Below are 22,004 nucleotides of genomic sequence, written 5' to 3'. Positions count from 1 at the left end.
ATCAAATATATGTCTGCTGAGACAGGACAGTTTCTCACATCAAGAGTTAAAAATATATGAAGAGGAAAAGTTTAATCTGTCATGTCTTTTTTATGCAAAGATTGTGATGTACAGTATTTATTAGGCTACCAGGTTCTATTTTACTGGCACTCCGTGCTTACAATTAAAAATTACAATTAAAAAAGTGACATACACATTTAAACAGCAGTGGCCCATTTAAGATTTCTATACTTAATTAACTAACTTCTGAGGCATTGCATCATTAGCAAATGATCACTTTTTAGATAAGAAAGCAGTAAAAGCAATTATTGTATACAGTATGCATCCATCACAGTAGATGGTACATTGTATATTACAGTGATTTAATATTCATTTTTATAGTAATGCAGATTATTTGTCAGTTTTGGAAATAATTTGCAGTGTCGCACAATTCTGTCATTTTATTTGGTTAAAAATTTCCCTGGATGGATCAAGTGGGTTGATATAAAAAATGAAAAATAACATTTTATTGAGTATTAACTTTTACATTTTCCTGAATATAAAAGCAAAGATTATGGCTACCTACTTTTCTTTTAAAATAATAGATACAAAAATTCCATTTACTGTCTAGATGTGTCATACAGTAACGAAGTAGAAATAATTAGTTACTGTAATTGAGTATGTTTAGCGAAAGTTTCTACTTGAGTATAACATTTTTGGTCTACTTTTATTTGGTTATCAGTATATTTTCAAATGCAAATGGAGCCTTTTACTCCAATATACAGTGGATTCAGAAAGTGTTCAGACCCCTTCAAAGTTTCAGCCTTATGCTAAAATTATTTAAACTAATTTTTCCCCACATCAAGCAACACTCAGTACCTCAGAATGACAACGTGAAAACAGGTTAGAAAGTTTTGCAAATTTAATACAAATAAAAAACTGAAATATCACTTTGACTAAGTTATTCATAACTTTTGCTATGACTCTTGAAATCTGTCTCAGGTGCATCCCATTCTATTGATCATCTTCGAGATGTTTCTACAACTTGTTTGGGGTCCTCCTCTAGTTAGATCAATTGTGTGGACTTGATTATGAAAGACACACAACTGTTTATGTAAGGTCCCACAGGTGACAATGTGTATTAGAGCAAAAACCAAGCCATGAGGTTGGAGGAAGTGCCTGTATAGTTTAGAGGCAGGATTATTTCAAGGCACAGATTTGCAAATCTTACAAAAAGTTCTGTGACATTGAAGGCTCCCAAAAGCACAGCTGCCTTCCTAGTTCTTAAATGGAAGATGTTTAAACAAACATGGCTCTTCCTAGAGCTGGCCAAATAGCCAATTTTTGCAGTTGTGGGAGAAGGGCTATGGTAAGTGTGGTGACCAAGAACCCGATGGTCATTCTGACTGAGCTGCAGAGAAGACATGTGGGCAAAACATCAGAATAACTATCACTGCAACACTCCACCAATCTAGGCTTTATGACTGAGTGGCCTGGCAAAAGCCCCTCCTCAGTAAAAGACACATGTACACCCATTAGTAGTTTGCAAAAAGTCAACTAAAGCTTTCCCAGACTGTGAGATGCAACATTCTTTGGTCTGAAATAAAGATTGGTGTCATGTCTGGAGTTAACCAGACTCCACTCATCACCTGTGCAATATCATTGCAGTGCTGAAGCATGATGGTGGCAGTTGTTTTTCAGTTGCAGGGACTGGGAGACTAAACAAGGATTAGGGAAAGCTAAGTACAGTAATATGTTTAATGTAAACCCGCTTGAGAGTGCTCTGGGCCTAAAGGGACAACCTTCACCAGGACAATGACCCAAAACACAAAGCAAAGACAGCACAGGATTGGCTTAGAGACAACTCTGCTCGAGAGATCTGACAATACCTCTGCATCGATGGTCTCCATCCAGTCTACCAGAACCCAAGAGTAAATGCGGAGAAGAATGGCATAAAAGCTCCAAATCCAGGTGTGTGAAAATGGTTGCATCATACCCAAGAAGATTCCGTGCCAGAATTGCTGCCAAAAGTGCTACAATTAAGTAACTGAGTAGTGGTATGTAGTATACTGGTAGAAATTTTTCTTTAATCATTTTTACTGTAATAGAGTGCATCAGGACACCTCCTTTGTTACTTGTTGTCACAAAAGAGATGGCGTGTGGTGGGGAAGTGGATATTCTGTTTCCTTCTGACACAGTCTGTAATTCTCACAGTTAACAACCTCCCCAAAAACTGTTTACGATTGCATCTTGGATTCTTTTTGGATTCTCTTTATATTTTTCTTCATATTCATAAAGATGTTTTGAATAATTGGCAATATTAAAGTCTAGTTGAGGCTTGCTTCTTTTTGCTCAATGGAAAACATAAGGAATTTGGAAGAATAACATCCAATTTTCTATGTAGTTGTTTGAAGTACACTTCACTGCAGCCTTTGGAACAGGGCGTAGCTGGATGTTGGTGACATCCACTTTTTGTCTCAGTTATTTCCACAGCTGATACTGCTGCTTTCAGACATTGCCTTAGTGGAGCCTGCTGAATGAGGTAGAGCTAGATCCACAGGTTGAAGCGAATTGTACTTGTACCTTCATATGCTGTGGTTCACTCACATGTCTTCTCAGATTATCATGAGTATCACGGCTCCAAAACAGATCATCCAACAGTTGGAAAGACCCTAGGAAAAAAACAAAAGGCCATTCCTTTGAATGTTAAATTAGAAGAGATATAGTTTAGGTAAAGCACTTTATTGAACATTATTAGGGTTTGTTTTGATGACTAATGTTATTACATTAATTCTGTCCATTTTTTTCTGTGGTTTGGTGTTCTTTGACCAATAATGGGGATCATTTTTGGGGTAAGGGAACACTTAAAAGTTTTTTTCAGTAATTTTAACTGGACATTACATTACTCACATTACAAAAAATCATTTTGCAAAGGGATTTTTAGGAATGAATTAGCTCCTTCCAAAAGTAGTGGAAGCCTGTACACCTCTTCTACTAGGTTATACCCTAATGATTTAAGGTATAAACATTAAGATGTCAATTCATGCTGATTGTCATAGCTTCAGAGTTACTGATCACTCATGTTGAATGTCATAGCTTGCTGTTAGTTGGCAGTTAGGTTAGTAATCGGAATAAAAGTTGTGCAAAAAAAAAGTAAGTCTTAATTATTTTAAGTTTGCAAAAACTTTTTTTGACTATACAGTTTATAAATTGATGTAGTGCAGTGTTAATCCTGGGTTTTCCCTGTGTAGAGTTTGCACATCCTCTCCATATCTGAGTGTTTTTCCTCCCAGTACTCTGATTTCCTTACACAGTTGAAAGACATGCAGGTTCTGATGGATTGATGATGCTAAATTGGCCCCAGGTTTGTGTGTGTTCACCCTGCAATGAGCTGGTGTTCTATCCAAGACTTGTTCCTGCCTTTCACCTGATGCTTCCTGGGAAAGGCTCCAGCTTCCCAATGGCCCTTCTCCAAATAAATGGCTTTTGAAAGTAGAATGATGGATGAATGAGAGAGAGGTCATAAATTTACTTGTGCGTAAGTATAATTAATATCAGATAACACAAATATTACTTTCACATGAGTAACTTTTAAGGAAGGTGTCTCTACTTTTGCTCAAGTATGGATGTTGATTAGTTTATACAACACTGCTTTTTATACAAATTTAGAGCTAGCAGAATCAGTCCTTTTAGTACTACTGAGCATATTTTTGTAGCACATGGTTTTAGGAAGAAAATACTTGTCCCTCATAGAATGTTGTCTATGGGACCTGGTATTTGAGATACACTATATTGCCAGAAGTATCGGGACTCCTGCCTTTACACACACATGAACTTTAATGACATCCCATTCTTAAAACATAGGCTTTAATATGTAGTTGGCTCACCCTTTGCAGCTATAACAGTGTCAGCTCTTTTGGAAGGGCTAGGAGTGTGTTTATGGGAATTATTGACCATTTTTCCAGGAGAGCATCTGTGAGGTCAGGCACTGGCTTGTAGTCTCTGCTCTAATTCATCATCTTTTGGGGTGAGGTCAGGGCTCTGTGCAGGCCAGTCAAGTTCCTTCACACCAAACTCGCTCATCTATATTTCATTATAGACTTTGCTTTATGCACTGGTGTGCAGTCATGTTGGAACAGGAAGGGGCCATCCCCAAACTGTTCCCACAAATTTGGGAGCATGAAATTGTCCAAAATGGCTTTGTATGCTGAAGCATTAAGAGTTCCTTTCAGTGGAAACAAGGGGCTAAAGATTAAAACTTCCTTTTCTATATGTGTAGTAAACAGCAAATTTTCTGCTGCTGAATTTACTTTGTTTCTAAGATAGAACAAGTGCCCTGTTCAGTGTATAGAACCTAGGGCTCCTGGTGTGTTTCTTATTTCTGTATTGGGAAAACAAACATAAAAAACATTCAATATTTGGGTAAACTAGAATTATATAACTAAACTGTTCAGATTGTGTACTGCAAAAGACATGGACAAATTAGTCTTGTCTATGTGGAGCTTCTTCTCATTATAGTAAACAAAATAATGAGGTTTCATAAATATTTCATAAGACTGTATTAGGTAACATATCTGAAATGCTTGACAAACATTCACAGAGAATTGCAAAGCATACCAAGGTGAAGAGAAGCATGGTTTCTAATAGAAAGTTAGCAGAAAATCTAAAAAATACTTAGAAAAAATGGAGGGAGAAGATCTTAAGGTAAATGTCATGGAGTTATTTATTTAAGCATATCAGTATAAATGTTTAGGCAATTTAATGTTGTGTTTATCATATTACACTATGCAAGGGGCTGATTAGGTCTCAGTGGCAGTAATAATGGTTTTCATGTAGTCTTTTTTTTTTAAAAAAAAAAAAGGTGCAATTGAATATTTTTGTCAAGATATGGCATATCATTTTGGTAGTCAGTTTTTGTTGGCATCTATTTTACATCACTACAGCACAATTATAGCATCTGTTGATATAAGAATAACATAGCATCAGACATTCAGCTTCCATGAACTCTCAGACCCCAGGGACTGCTAGCTGGAGCTGAAGAGAAAGAGGTACACAGCATACAACTTTCTGTCAGAAAGAGTGGTAGATGCATTTGGAAATCTCTCTCTTTTCTAAATACACAGGAGTGAATATATTACCAGCAATACTTTAAACTAATTCTAGCAGCATACTACAATTGGTGGGTACAGCATTTTGTTGTATCTGCATGTGAGGCATATCTCCTACCAAGGGATGATTCCATGAAAGTATGCCTTGATTTCAGTTACATTTTAAGCAGTATACATGATACCTCAGGTTTCAAGTTTCAGATTCAAGTTTATTTTTATACACAGATAATAGTGGAACATCATTACCAGTAATGATGTCTAATATAACAGTAACTGCACATTTAAATATGATATTTGTTATCTATTGATGTGACATTTTTGGTGCTGCTTACGTGTTTGATTGTTTGTAGCTGGAATTTGTGTAGATCCAATAGATTACAAATGCAAGCTTTCGAGGCAGCTAAGGCCCCTTCATCAGGCAAGGTGTAATTTCGCCCTACTTTCTCCTGTATCAATCTATGGCTAACACGGTACAACACTCTACTGCTATGGATATACCAGACACCACAATGTACCGGATTCACATGGAAGGTTACACCTTGCCTGATGAAGGGGCCTTAGCTGCCTCGAAAGCTTGCATTTGTAATCTATTTAGTTAGCCAATAAATGGTGTCATTTCACCCTACTTTCTTCTGTATCAATCTATGGCTAACACGGTACAACACTCTACGGCTATGTCTGTCTGTCTGCTTGCCTGCCTCAACATTAAATATTTTAAAAATATTTTTAAATAATTGTTTGCATACATGTGTTTGTGTTTTGCCAATTACAGTTACAGTACTTATTTAAACAATATGTAGTAACAATTTTTCTGTTGAGTGTTTATGTTCTGAAAATGTAAAATCATTTTGATTTCAGATTATATATATATATATATATATATATATATATATATATATATATATATATATAATATTCTAATTAAACAATAAAGATAAAAATTCATTTGTGTTTTGGAAGTAAAACCAGATGAGTTTCTGCTTTTTCAGAATAGATGGATAAAAATATTAGTTTTAGTCAAAAATAAAAATTCTGTTTCTTCACAGCTGAAAATATTACCTGAATAATAATAATTTTATTTAGAACCTTTCCCATGCTTGACGCACTTCACAGAAATTGAAAATGGAGAAAAAGACATATACAACATTGGAAAAAAATAATACCCACTTAAAACAATAAAAGATAAATACAGGAAGCATAAAACTTTGAATTTGAATAAGATAATAAACCAAAACAAAAATACAAAAGATGCTAAATACATCAGCAAAACCCTGAAACAACAAGATACTGTTACTTGTGATACAAATGCAAATCATCCTGAGGACTTGGGTCTCATTTATAAAGCACTTTCCACGCAAATGGTTGGATTTGTAAAAGAAAACCTGAGGGGGAACATGCATTTATTTAGGATAAGTCTGACTCATGCACATGCAATATTTTGGAGAAACTGGGAAATGACGACACTTTTGATTAATTAGGGAAATACAGCCTAACCAGCTAAATGACAATTCACATGCATAATGATTGATATTTCTGAGCTATTACTATAATGTGCATTGACATCACAAACATACTACACCTCATAAACATTGAATATAACGTATAGATTGTATTTTAGTTGCATTTTAAACATGGTTGATTCTGCGTATTTACACTGAAGAACCTTTTTTTGCTTTTAATTAGTTTATATCGGCTACATATTGTTAGTACTCAGAGAACTAGCTGATATGTCAAAAATATCTCAGCAAAGCTTCATCTCCATTGTGCCTTCTATGCTGGAAGCCATTAACTGACTGGCAAGGCACTACATCCAGTTTTTGTATGGTGTGGATGTATATACACAAAACATAGCATAGCATAGCTTGCCAACATAGAACATCAATTTGCAGCAGTTTCTGGCTCTCCTAATGTAATTGGATCACTTTACTGCACTCATATTGCAATAAGGGCGCAGAGAATGAAGCTGTTTTTTTGTTAACTATGAACAGCTGCATTTCATTAACGCCCAAGTCATCTGTTATGGAAAAATGTGGCTGAGAAACATTGTGTCTCCATGGCCAGGGTCAGCTTGTGATTCATTTATTTTCAAGCAAGGTAGGTTTGATAGATGTGATGGTGCACACAGAGTTTTATAAATGAAGCCCCTGGACAGGGTTAAAAAGCTTTCCTGACCAAATTAGTTTTTACTTGTTTTTTTTCAAAGAATGAATTGAGTCCACTGATCTCATTAACATAGGGAGGTTGTCTGAAAGTCTAGGTGCTGTACAGGTGATGGCTGTGTCAGCCGTTGAGTACAGGTTTGTTTTGGGCACAACAAGATTGCCAGAATCAGTGGACCTTTGTTGGCGGGCAGACACATAATGATGGAGGAGGTTACTGATGTCCAGTGCAAGGCCATTTAGAGCTTTATAGGTTAGTAACAGAATTTTATATTTGATCCAGAGAGAGCCAGTGAAGGTAGAAACAGGAAGTGTACTATGTGACTGCTGTTTTTGGTCTTTGTAAGGACTGAAATTCAGAGTTTTGAATCAACTGGAGCTGTGACAACAGATTAGAAGGGGCATGTGTCAGCAGGGAGTTACAGTAGTCGATTTGGGATGTGATAAAAACATGGGCAAGTTTCTTAGGATCAGAAAAGGAGAGGAATGAGAGAACATGGGATATGTTATGGAGGTGGAAGTAAGAAAGTTTCTTAATGTGGTTTATTTGGGCAGAATGAGGGGGAATCAAAAATGACGCCAAGATTCCTTGCAGTACAAGAATGCCTGATTAATTGAAAATGTAATTTTCTTAAGCTGATCGCTCAGTGCCAATTAGCATGAGTTCAGTTTTGCTGCAGTTTATTTTTTTAAAAAGTTTAAAAGTTATTTTCAGGTTTCACTGAGGCAAGTTGTGAGCTTAGGAATCTCTAAGGAACTTTAACTTTTAACACTGGAACAGATCTAAGCATCATCCACATAAAAATAACCTAGTACAAAGCTATGAATAATATGACCAAAGGAAAGCATGTAGTATCAATACAAAAGAATAGAGGGCCGACGACAGAGCCTTGAGGGACCCCTTGTGTGACTGATGCTGGATCTGCTGTTGCCAAGGCTAACAAACTCTTGTCTCTCAGTAAGATAGGACTTATACCACTAGAGGGCAATGCCAGCAACACCCTGAATTTTCTCCATTATTGACAGTAGAATATGATGCTTGTCAATATCAAATACTGCATTAAGGTCTCATATAATTAATGTACTGGTTTGCCTACTGTCTGCTAATAATTAGTCAAAGCAGAGCAGTTTCACAGCTGAGCTGTTAAACCAGAATGAAAGGGTTCTGAGAGCTTATTACAAGTTATGTAACTAGTAATGTGGGAGACAGCAACACACTCAAGCACTTTAGACAGAAAAGGTAAGTGAGAGATTGGTAGAAAGTTGCTCAGATTGTCAGCATCAATACCAGACTTTAACATTGGGTTTTCAGAAGTGAATTTCAAAACAGCTGGCACAGAGCTGGTGTCAATGGATGTATTTATTATTGTCTTAATAGTTGGGATTACGATATGAAGACATGATTTATTGAGGATAGGAACCAGAGAGTACACAGGTAGTAAGCCTCATCTCTCAGACCAAGTCATTAATTAATGTACAGTAGATGATAAAATTTTACAAAGTTTTCCATGAAAGAAATGATAGGGCCAGATGCAGGTTAAAGTAGTTTTTTTTAACCACAGAGAACAAAAGCCTTGGGTTATTATGGCCACTTTCTATTATTTTGCCATAGTATGCATTCTTGGCTATAGATAGGTCACCTCTGTAAGCTTTTTGATGGTTGGAAAAAGTCTTGTCATGCACAATGAGAGTTTACATGAAACTCTTTGTAGGCGTCGACCAGCTGCTTTCATAGCAAGGTTATTATAGTTTTGCCTTTTTATATTAGTTTTTATTTCTATATTTTTTCTGACCTTACTTGGAAATTCAGTTTAGTTTTAGTTTTCCTTCATCATGTGTTTTTAGTTTTAGTTTAGTTTTTATTTCACAAAGGCATTTCTATTTTATTTTTATATCTATTAGTTTCAGTTTTAGTTTTAGTAATTATGGCATGGAGCTCCTGTGGAGTTTAGTTTTGTATCACAATCAGACAGAACTGTACGCTTAACAGATTTGGATATGAGTTTAATGTTAGTGGAAGCTTACTACACTACATGGTTTTATTTTTGTCTGATAAAAACAAGTATAATCAAAACTAGATAACTGAATATGAACAATTTTACACAATTTTATAATTTTTAAAATATTTTCTCATGAAAATCACAGGAGCTTAGGAAGAACAGGGCTCTTAGACTTGAATCAGTGTGCAGACCCCACTTAGCTGTACTGAGGGAAACAAAGAAAAAACATCATGTAGTGTCAAGGTTAGGGTCAATGAGACTTGAATAGCCCAGCATAAAGGACAGTAAACCCATAATGAGCAGGGCAAAAGGTAATAGGAGTACAGACAGGCATAAAACGACAGAGATAGCATCTGAGATTAAGAACAATATATACATCTAAACCTGTTTATCCAGAGCAGGATTGCAGGAAACCTGGAGACTACCACAGCAGGTTTAGATGTAAGGCAGCAAAAATCCCTGGTATGCAATTGGTATGATATGGCTGATGTTAAGAACAAAAAGAATATGATATTTCAACTATCTGTTTTGAGAGTGAGAGAAAAATATTGAAAAAAGGGAGACAAATATTTTAAAAATATAATCCTGCTAATGTATTACTTTCACAACAGCAGGTATTTTGAGTTGTGAATATGAACTAAAACAGAAATTAATAAATATCGAATAAATACAAAAAAATGTGTGTTTATGTTTAGTTTTTCATCACTTGGCAGACTCTCTTCACCTACCTACCTTTGTTTGTATTGCTTCATTATTAAACAATGTTTTTAAAGCAAAAGTGATTGGTCAGCTTTTTTAAAGCAAAAGTGATTGGTCAGCAACAATATGCTGATCCAAGACCTAGTCAGTCTCTCGATCAGTGCCATTTAATTTTCAAAAACTAGGAATGGTCTCCCCTCGACTTTCTTGTGTACTCAGATATGGGGATGGATATTTGTGGAGTACACCGCAAGACAATGATTACATTTTTATATTATGTACATTAAGCATCCATCAACAACAAATCAAATTAATAATATATTAAACAATTATTATAAAAATAAAGTTGAATAAATTGGACTCTACAGCTGCATGAATAAAAAGAAAAAATCGAGTATGTGTTCAGGTAACGTACCATTTCCGGGTGATGGATTTGGCCCAAAAGTTAATATAGACCTACAATTGTGGTGTAACAACCACATGCTGAATTTCATCCATCTATCTAGTTGTGTTTTTGAGTTATCGTGTTTAGACACAAACACAATTCCACAAAAACAGTATTTTTGGACTCTGGGGGTTCTATAACATCAAGATTCATCAAAATATCGAGGCTGAAATTTTTCATGATTACTATACTTTCTCTATACTTTGTATATGAGAAAGTAAAAACGATTTCTCCTGTGCAAAGTGGCAGGTGAAGTGCTGTCAACAAAAAGCAGTGACATGAGAAATAAATTGAAACGTTACTAACTCATGATTTTTCTGTCCATATGATAAACACATTGTTGACCAGCACATTCTGATTTTAGTCGTTTGAATTACATCTTGATATACAACAAGCGCAAAGAAAGGTGGCACGTAAATTGCTTTCTATTTCACATGCTTTACTCACCCGAATTCAGCTTGCTCTGTCATCACAAATGCTGTGTGAACAGCTGCCCTCCTTCACCAGCCACCGTTCACTGGATGAATATGTGCAGGCGGTTTGTGGTGTATGACTTTCTGTTTTAGAGTTATAAGGCTTAAAGACTAACATCAAGAAAATTCATTCAAAAATGAAAACTAAAAATATTTTAATAACTTATTATTTTATTTCAGTTTCTTTCCAGCTACTTTAATAGTTTCGTTTAGTTTTAACTTTTCATTTTGGTTTTGTTATTTTTTTTTAATTTACGAAAATGTTTTTTTAATAATAGTTTCAGTTTTGATTTTAGTTTTCATTAAGTAATAACCTTGTTTCATAGACCATAATGATGAGTTATACCAGGGGAACCCAAATCGCCGATCGCAAAGGTAGTACAGGTAGATCGTGTTGCATTGAAAAACAAATTTTTTAAATGTTAGTCCGTCATATATCCTCCCTATGGCATTTGCCACTTGATTGACATACAGGGTGGCCAGTCTGAGATCTCTTTTCTTCTAACACACTGATCATCCCACACACACGATCAAACGCGTGAGCTACTGCAAAACTCCGGCTGTGATCTAGTTAGCCTTCCAATTTATATCGACTAAAAAAAGGATTTAAAAAAAAATTGTTTGGGGAGGGTATGGGCTGGATGTGGAATTGGAAGAGGATTTTTTTGTCACAATGTCGCAATCGAAGTGCATTTGTCTGATCTGTCAATCTATCATTGCTATTCCAAAGAAGGAAAATGTGGAAAGGCACTTTCGAACTGTTCATAAAAACTACTAAACTGACTTCCTTCCGAAAAGTGATCTGAGAAAGAGAAAGGAGAGGGAACTAAAATCGCAGTTAATCGGACAGCTGTCATTTTTCACTGGGCTGAATTCAAAAGCAAAGGCAGACCATCGTTCCGGGTGAGTCACTCAATCATTAAGCATAAGTAGTCCTTCCAAGAGCTACCTCCTTGACTGCATTATTTGGCTGTACTTATTTATGCGAGTCAGCCTTTTCCCACATGAAGATTATTAAATCCAAATACTGTAGTGACCATAAATGTATTGAATTGTTATTGTGCCATAAAGGTTATTCAGTTATGCAAGGTACGACAACATATATTTTATGTATAAAGTATACTCAGTATATATATAGTGATACCTTGACTTACGAGTGTCCCAGCTATCGAGTTTTTTAGATACGAGCAGTCTCTTGGCCAATTTTTTGCTTTGAGTTGAGAGCTAAAATTTGGGTTACGAGCCAGCTTCAGATACCCCATCCCACCGCTAGTTTGTTTAGCTCGCCACAGTGAACGCCGCAACATCCCATGTCTCACTCGTTCACTTTAAGCAGTTAGCTCGCAGTGGAAGCTTCAGTGTTGTGCTCGCATTTGTGCTTGCAGTTATTTTGCAAAACATTTTTTTCCAACTATCGGTCCAAAGAAAGTGAGTGTGAAGGACAGTACAGAGAAGAAGGGGATGATGTGCATTGAATTAAAGAAAGAAATTATAGAAAAACATGAGCAAGGTGTGCGTGTAGTCGATTTGGCGAAGCAGGACGAGCTTAGCACTTCTACAATCTGCACCATACTGAAGCAGAAGGAGTCGATAAAGGCTATAACACCAGCCAAGGGCGTTAAAATCATTTCTAAACAGTGGACATCTATCCATGAAAATATGGAGAAGCTGCTGATTGTGTTGTTGACGGAGAAGCAGCTTGCAGGAGATACAGTGAAAGAGGCTATAATCTGCGAGAAGGGACGAGCGATTTATGCTGATTTGCAGCAGCAGACCCCAGGCACTTCGACGGACAAGGCATCGGGCGAGCCGTTTAAAGCCAGTTGGGGCTGGTTCGAGAATTAAAAAAAAAAAAAAACAGCATTCATTCCGTTGTCAGGCATGGTTAAACAGTGAGCGCAGATGTGAAGGCAGCTGAGGATTACCTCAAAACTTTTGCAGGAATTATAGCGGCCGAAGGATACATCCCTCAACAAGTCTTCAACTGTGATTAGACAGGATTTTTCTGGAAGAAGATGCCAAGTAGGACTTATATAACAGCAGTGGAGAAGAGCATGCCAGGCCACAAACCCATGAAGGATAGGCTAACCCTCGCACTGTGCACCAATGCGAGCGGCGACTGCAAGATTAAGAACATTAGAACAATCTAGATGAGAACAGGCCATTCAGCCCAACAAAGCTCGCCAGTCCTATCCACTTGTTTCCTTCAAGAAAACATCAAGTCGAGTTTTGAAAGTCCCTAACATCTTACTGTCTACCACACTACTTGGTAGCTTATTCCAAGTGTCTATCGTTCTTTGTGTAAAGAAAAACTTCCTAATGTTTGTGCGAAATTTACCCTTAACAAGTTTCCAACTGTGTCCCCGTGTTCTTGATGAACTAATTTTAAAATACAAGTCTCGATCCACTGTACTAATTCCCTTCAGAATTTTAAACACTTCAATCATGTCACCTCTTAATCTTCTTTTGCTTAAACTGCAAAGGCTCAGCTCTTTTAATCTTTCCTCATAATTCAACCCCTGTAGACCTGGAATCAGCCTAGTCGCTCTTCTCTGGACCTTTTCTAGTGCTGCTATGTCCCTTTTGTAGCCTAGAGACCAAAACTGCACACAGTACTCAAGATGAGGCCTCACCTGTGCATTATAAAGGTTGAGCATAACCTCCTTGGACTTGTACTCACAGATCGTGCTATATAACCTAACATTCTGTTAGCCTTCTTAATGGCTTCTGAACACTGTTGGGAAGTTGATAGCTTTGAGTCCACTATGACTCTTAAATCCTTCTCATAAGGTGTACTCTCGATTTTCTGACCGCCCATTGTGTATTCAAACCTAATATTTTTACTTCCTATGTGTAATACTTTACATTTACTGACATTAAATTTCATCTGCCACAAATCTGCCCAAGCCTGTATGCTATCCAAGTCCTTCAGTAATGATATAACGGATTCCAAATTATCTGCTAATCCACCTATCTTGGTATCATCTGCAAACTTAACCAGCTTGTTACTTATATTCCTATCTAAATCATTTATATATATATTAAAAATAGCAATGGCCCTAGCACTGACCCCTGTGGAACACCACTCTTAACATCGGCCAGTTCTGAAGCGGTTCCTCGCACCATCACCCTCTGCTTCCTGTGTCTGAGCCAATTCTGCACCCATCTAAAAACATCACCCTGAACTCCCACTTCTTTTAACTTGATGCCCAACCTCTTATGTGGCACCTTATCAAATGCTTTCTGAAAGTCCAGATAAATAATATCATAAGCTCCACTTTGATCGTATGCTTTTGTTGCAACCTCATAGAATTCCAACATGTTAGTAAAACATGACCTCCCTCTTCTGAACCCATGCTGACTGTTTAGAATAACTCCTGTCCTTGCCATGTGTTGCTCAATCTTATCCTTAATAATTCCTTCCATTAATTTTCCTGTGATGCATGTTAAACTTACTGGCCTATAGTTGCTTGGATCTGCCCTGTCACCCTTTTTATATAATGGGATGATATTTGCCATTTTCCAGTCCTTTGGAATATCTCCAGTGCACAGTGACTTCCTAAAAATATGTGTCAAGGGTTTATATATGTACTCACTAGCCTCCTTAAGAACACGAGGATAAATATTATCTAAGCCTGGTGATTTGTTTGATTTCATCTTATTTAATCTGAGCAGCACTTCTCCCTCTACAATTTCCAAATCCCTCAGTACCTCCTTAGTAGTCGTGTTTACCTCTGGGAGGTTATCCACTTGCTCAATTGTAAACACCTCAGAAATGTAAGTTTAGGGCATCTGCTATTTCATTATCTGTATCTTTTAATTCCCCTTTACTATTCCTGATGAACTTGACCTCCTCCTTAACTGTACTTTTACTATTAAGCCGCTGCTTGTTTATCATTTGGAAAACCCCAGAGCCTTTAATTCACAAAAGATTATGAAAGTAAAACTGCAGGTTATGTGGAGGGCAAACCCGAGGGCGTGGGTCACCAGGCAGTTCTTTGTGGAGTGGGTGAATTTGGTCTTTGGTCCTGACATTAAAAAATATCTCCAAGAAAATAACCTACCTCTGCAAGCCCTTCTCGTCCTGGACAATGCTGCTGCTCACCCACCTAACCCTGAAGATGACATCCTCGAAGAGTTCAGGTTTATGAAGGTTCTCTACCTTCCACCCAACACCACCTCTATCCTGCAGCCAATGGACCAGCAGGTGATTTCTAATTTTAAAAAGCTCTTCACCCATCACCTGTTCCGCCGCTGCTTTGAGGTGACAGAGAGCACAAACCTCACCCTTCGAGAGTTCTGGAAGGACCACTATAACATTGTTATATGCCTCAGAATTATCGATTTGGCATGGCAGGGTGTTACAAAGAGGACCTTGACCTCGGTTGTGTCTGAAACGGAATTTGAAAGACTTGAATCTGAAGCGGCAGTGGTGGAGGAGATTGTATCCCTTGGCAAGACCATGGGCCTGGACATGGATGAAGGTGACATCAATGAGCTCATCGAGGAGCACTCTGAGGAACTGACAATGGAGGAGCTAAAGGAGCTACAGACGCAGCAGCACATGGAGGTTTTGCAGAAAATAAGTGACGCGGAGGAGGTGGGGAAAGTTATCTCTACAAGTGAGATAAAGGAAATGTTGGGAATGTGGGAGAAACTTTCGGACTTTATTCAAAAGAAACACCCAGGAAAAAGTTTCAACTGGGCATGCAATGGCGCAATTTAATGACACTTGCATTACGCATTTTAGAAACATTCTGAAAGGGGGGATGAAACAGACTTCATTGGACATGTTTTTTTCGAAAACCCCTGCACATAAAAGTGAAGAAGGTGCGGTGAAAAGGGCAAAAATCAGTGAATAACGTTCAGTTATTCAGTTCAGCCTTTCTCCACTACCTCTGTCAGCATCTTCAACTCGCCTGATCTCCAAGGTAAATGCTGTACATTATACTGTACTTAATAAAACCTGTTTATTGCAGTACATTCTATTGTATTGTGTTTTTATACAATATTCGTTATTTATAAGTACATTTTTCTTATTTAAAAACATTTAACAAAAAAATTGCTGTGTTTTTTGGGGGTCCAGAACAGATTAATGGCATTTCGATTCATTCAATGGGGAAAACTGATTTGAGATAAGAGCATTTTGACTTACGAGCTCGGTCACAGAACGAATTAAACTCGTGTCTCAAGGTATCACTGTGTGTGTGTATATATATATATATATATATATATATATATATATATATATATATATATATATATATATATATATATATAGCATTTTAATGTAGGTAGATCATTTCGACCTGGTCATTTTAAAAGTAGCTTGCAAGCTGAAAAAGTGTGGGCACCCCTGAATTATACCATGGAACTGAATGTTTAAAAGAGACCACCTTGTGTTTTAATGGAGCAGTTTTATCCATCCATCCATCCATCCATCCATTTTCTAACCCGCCTAATCCGAAGACAGGGTCACGGGGGTCTGCTGGAGCCAATCCCAGCCAACACAGGGCACAAGGCAGGAACCAATCCTGGGCAGGGTGCCAACCCACCGCAGTGGAGCAGTTTTATCTAATGTTAAATGGAGGGCTTAGGTATAGTGATCAACAAGACAAACTAATGAGCATGGAAAAGCACAAGACAGAAAAGGGTCACAAGTAGTTCCAGCAAGGAAAAAGGAAGTGATAATGTTTCTGAAAGAAATTTGACATATACAGTTAAGAGCCAAAAGAGGCACTGGCACAGTGAAAAGCACTGCTTTGTGATCAGAAAGGTTCAGATCAGTGCTGTAAGCGTTGCCAACAGATAAGCCAAATGTACAGACCAGATCTTATCAGACCACCAAAATGGGTAGGAAATTCAGCATGTTGCACCAAGTCAAAATAGTCCAGTAGGGAAAGGCATTCATTTGTCACCTTGCATGTAGGCATGTCAGTGTGGATATTAAAATCACCTCAAGAAAAACAACCTGGAAAAGAGAACTTAACTGAGTTAGCAGTTAAGTCAGATCAGCTAAAAACAGTAATTGTATTTTAGATGTTGGCAGAGAACGATAAGTAGGATAGTACCAGATTTCATTGTCAGTTTTACAGCCAAACACTTGAAGGACAATTGACATTCAGTTGGTAATCTTTTGATGTTTAGTTCAGTTATGAAAGTTCTCTGCCCTGAACAGTGCTCCTGAGCTCCTGCAAAGTAAACATAACCTGATGGAGTTGCTTCAATTAGAGATGCAAACACGTTAGGTTTTTGCCATGTTTTAGTTAAGCACAATATATCAAGGTTGCCGTCCATAATAAATTGATAGACCTTGTGTTATTTCAATTTGGCGCAGACTTGGCACTCTTACACATTGACACCCTTATTCCCTAAACCCTGAGTGGGACGGTGTATTCCAAAACAAATGTTGCTGATGAAATTGCCATTTGTAGCCTGGCAATGATGATGTCACGATCTACAGTGTAAAAACTTTGGATGCTGTGCATTCTAAAATATATTTTTAAAATATTACAGTCCTACCATTTGTTCTGTGCAAAGTGTACCATTTGCTTTGAGAAACAGCAAGCTGACTAAAAAGCAGAGCAGCACAGCGGGAAAGGTGGGAAGGGGGAGTGCAGCAAGAGTACAGAGGAAACATTAAGTGATGTTACTTGATGTTTGATCCACTAAAATGTAGGAAAATAAAATAAACTACACATGAAAGTAATTACCAGAGCTTGGAGGTTCAAGTACACAGCCATGGGTAATCAGAAGATGGACTAATCTTAGTACAATTTGCCTGTAAGGAAATGTGATGGTAGAGGGATAACAATTGTGATAAGAATGAGTCAGAGACATCATAAAGATTTGGGGCAGCCACCCGTATAATTGAATTGGCTGAAAAAGTAGTTTTAAATAGCATGATGTGCTTAGTTCAGAGTCCAAAACAGAACTGCCTGTACTGAGGCAAGATGGCAGTTTTAAAGGGCTGGAAGGGAAATGGCGTCATCTATGCCGGAACTGGGAGTGGTGTCCTTGTGCCCGGAAGTGACGTCATCCTTGGGGCCGGCAACAGGCAGGATTTCCCGGAAAAGATCTGCAAGGGACTGAGAGAGATAGTCAGTACACTCCGCCATCCCCTGGCCTGGCGTAGAATTACTAGTGTTTAGGCCCTTCAGCTGGTTCCCATGCGCACGTGTATGACAAGGCCCCCCCCCTTAGCCCAGACCCACCAGGACGGGCGGACCTGTCCGAGAGGTCGTGAACTCGAGAGAGGGCATCAGCATTGGCATGGAGAGTACCCTTACAATGAATGAGCAAAAACTTGTATGGTTGGAGGTCAAGAAACCACCTAGTGACCCGCGGATTAGACTCCCTGTGAAGGGCCATCCACTGGAGAGGTGCATGGTCCGTCACCAGAATGAATTCACGGCCCAAGAGGTAGTACCTCAACTGTGTAATCGCCCATTTTATCGCAAGAGCCTCCCGTTCCACTGTCGCATACCTGGTTTACCGATCCAGCAGTTTCCGGCTCAGGTACATGACGGGGTGTTCAACACCATCGACGCTTTTGCTCAGCACGGCCCCCAGGCCTGTGTCCGAAGTGTCCATCTGGAGTATGAAAGGAAGTGAAAAGTTGGGTGCTTTCAACACGGGTGCTGACGTAAGGGCCTGTTTTAGGTCACAAAATGCAGCAGCAGTCTTGTCAGTCCATACCACGTGGTTTGGAGCCCTTTTCTTTGTTAAGTCCGTCAAGGGTGCTGCTCTCTCTGAGAACCGGGGTACAAACCGGCGGTAGTACCCGGCCAAACCGAGGAAAGCCTGCACTTGCCGCTTGGTAATCGGACGGGGCCAGTTTAATATGGCATTAACTTTGGAACACTGTGGCTTCACGGCACCCCGACCCACCAGGTAGCCCAAATACTTAGCCTCTTTTAACCCAAAGAAACACTTCTTAGGATTAATTCAAAGCCCAGTTTCACCCAGCGTCCGCAATACCGTTTCCACCTGCCGCACGTGGTCCTTCCATGTGCTGGAATAGATGACAACATCATCCAAATAGGCAGCACTGAACGTGTTATGAGGCCGGAGCACTCTATCCACCAGACCCTGGAAGGTTGCTGGCGCCCTATGTAACCCGAATGGGAGGACCCGGTACTGCCAGTGCCCACTGGGAGTGCTAAACGCGGTCTTCTCCTTCGCGGAGTCCGTTAAAGGAACCTGCCAGTACCCCTTTGTCATGTCAAGTGTGGTCAAATATTCTGCCTGTCCCAGCCTCTCGAGGAGGTTGTCCACGCGAGGCATCGGATAGGCGTCAAACTGGGAGACTTGATTCAAATGATGGAAGTCGTTGCAAAACCTCCAACTCCCGTCGGGCTTACTGACCAAGACAATTGGACTGGACGAAGTTAAGGCGGTCGGTCTGAGCAAAGAAAGAGCGGGGCTGAGCAGAGGAGGGATCGGGATTCTTCTCCTTTCACGGCTTCAGCAAGTTGATATGATACACCCGCTTGCTCGGCCGACGATTGGGTTATTTCACCAAATAATCGGCAAGCCCTTTCCTCTCCTTAACTTCATACGGGCCTTGCCAGTGGGCAAGCAACTTAGAATGCGAGGTAGGAACTAACACCATGACGCGATCCCCCAGTTGGAACTCCCAGAGAGTCGTGCCACGGTCATAATAGTGGGCCTGTGCTGCTTGCGCCTCTTCCATGTGACTTTTTAACAAAGGTCGGATTTTTCTGAATCGATCGCGTAACTGCGCAATATACTCCAATATATTGCTAGTGGGGAGAGCCTCTTCTTCCCATCCCTCTTTTAAGACATCCAATAGCCCTCGGGGTTGTCGGCCATATTACAATTCAAAAGGGGAGAACCCCGTAGAGGCTTGTGGAACTTCCCGATAAGCAAAGAGCACGATGGGTAGGAGCTGATCCCAGTTCCTCCCGTCCCCGCTGACCACCTTGCGTAGCATCTGCTTGAGAGTTTGGTTAAACCTCTCGACAAGACCGTCAGTTTGAGGATGATATACTGCGGTTTTTAGGTGCTTTATTTTAAGTAACTTGGCCGTTTCCTTGAACATTGCCGAGGTAAAGGGCGTCCCTTGATCCGTAAGGACTTCTTTAGGGATCCCTAGACGCACGAAGACTCCCACTAATTCCCATGTGATCGCTTTACAAGTAGCAGAGCACAACGGAACTGCCTCTGGATATCGGGTAGCATAATCCACGAGGACTAATATATATTTGTGTCCTCGGGCTGAGGGCTCCAGAGGTCCTACTATATCGACCCCAATACGCTCAAAAGGAACATCAATCGGGGGAGGGGAACGAGAGGAGCATGGTCCCTCCTAGGAATTTGCCGTAATTGACATTCTGGACAAGATATGCAAAAACGGCGAACCTCATCGTTAATTTCCGGCCAATAAAATCGGAGCTTAATTCGCTCTAATGTCTTTTCAGTGCCTAAATGACCTCCCATGAGGTGGGCGTGTGCCATCTCGCAAACCTGCCGCCGGTAGGTTCGTGGGATTAGTAACAACTTCCGCACCCCGCCCTCATGCTCTGCTATTCGATATAACAGATCATTGTCTAATACAAAGTGGGGCCCGCGTGGCATGGGCTGATGAGTGCGTTGGCCATTGACAAGCACGACTGCATTTTTTGCAAACTTCAGGGAGTCATCATTCCATTGTTTTCTCGTGAAAGATGCCGGCATTTGGTTGAATTGAAAGTGCATGTCGGAGAGAGGGTCCGGTCTGACCTCAAGGGGTGGGGAGTCCTCCCGACTCGTCGAGGCCCGGGTTGATGACGTATCTAAGTGCGACGGCCCAGGAGCCTCCCCATCCTCCTCGCAGTCTTCCATACCCATCTCCGCCGGCTGTTTACACGCCGTGGAATCAGCTTGAGTCGGGTTATCCCCTTCCATGACTAGGCCTACAGGAACAAGGGGAGCAGTTATCCGCACTCCGCATTTACTATCAGACCAGTCCCGCCCTAGGATCACAGGAGAAGGTGGGTGTGGGTGGACCGCCACGGGGAACTTTTTTATTAAGCCTTCGTAACTTATAACACAGAGGGCGATTTTGTATGTCCTTGTTTCCCAGTGTATGCAGCGTATACTGGTCTTTTTCTTCGTCCACTGTTGCGATAGTACGTAACGGCAGTCAACAACGGAGATGTTGCTGCTGGAGTCTAGAAGGGCTGTAACTGGAAATCCATTCAGAATCACTACTCCCGTATGACCAGTAGCCAGGGGGTTCGTAAGTGCACATAACCGTCCTCTCCCCTTCCACTCGCATTCTCCCGTGCGAGCGGCCCACCCCACGCCCCTGGGACATCAGAGCAGGCTTCGGTTTATGTGGAAGGGACTTATACGGTAGAACGTAATCCCTACGGAGTCCACTAGAGGACCGTTCTGCTCCCACAGATTGTGAGGCTGGCTTAGCTGTTAATTGAGTTATTAACTCATCTATGGAATTAAAGTCTCCCCAGACCGGCTGGGTAAAAGTAACGGGAAGACCATTAATTAAGATGAAGCAGGCCACCTGCTGCACAATTTGCAGGGTAGTTAATTCGAATGGCTTCAGCCATAAACCTACAGTTTCCCAGAGAGCATAAGCTTGCTCCCGGGTTAATCTCTCCGGATCATATTCCCAACTTTGTAGGTGCTTTAACTGCTGGTCTGGGGACAGCCCGTATGTCTCTGGAACCGTGGTCCCAACGGACGGCTCAGTCCTCTCCTCTGAGAGAACATAGTAAGCCCTTTTCGTTTTCCCCACAGGAACCAGTCCACGTCGGTGGGTCTCCTCCACATTCTTCTTGTGTAGGACTAGGGGCTCGTTTTCCCTTGCTGGAAGCGAACGTGTCGCTCCGGACCGCTGAGCGCGCCCCCCACCCGGAAACACGGCCCCGGTACTCTCCTACCTGAGTAAATCCATGGTTCCTTCCTTGTTTCTTCTGGGAAGGTTTCATCCTGCCTCCTACACCACTGTGATAAGAATGAGTCAGAGACATCATAAAGATTTGGGGCAGCCACCCGTATAATTGAATCGGCTGCAGAAGTAGTTTTAAATAGCACAATGTGCTTAGTTCGGGGTCCAGAACAGAACTGCCTGCACTAAGGCAAGATGGCAGTTTTAAAGGGCTGGAAGGGAAATG

General features: G+C 40.1%; 1 protein-coding gene across 2 annotated transcripts in view; it reads left to right on the top strand.

Annotated features, from left to right (window-relative positions):
• atxn7l1 (ataxin 7-like 1) overlaps positions 1–22,004 on the top strand; it is a 127,550-nt gene that overhangs the window by 6,695 nt on the left and 98,851 nt on the right. The window lies entirely within an intron of this gene.

The sequence above is a fragment of the Polypterus senegalus genome, chromosome 8 (genome assembly GCF_016835505.1).
Source record: "Polypterus senegalus isolate Bchr_013 chromosome 8, ASM1683550v1, whole genome shotgun sequence".
NCBI lineage: Eukaryota > Metazoa > Chordata > Cladistia > Polypteriformes > Polypteridae > Polypterus > Polypterus senegalus.
This window is presented reverse-complemented; position numbering and strand designations above follow the sequence as displayed.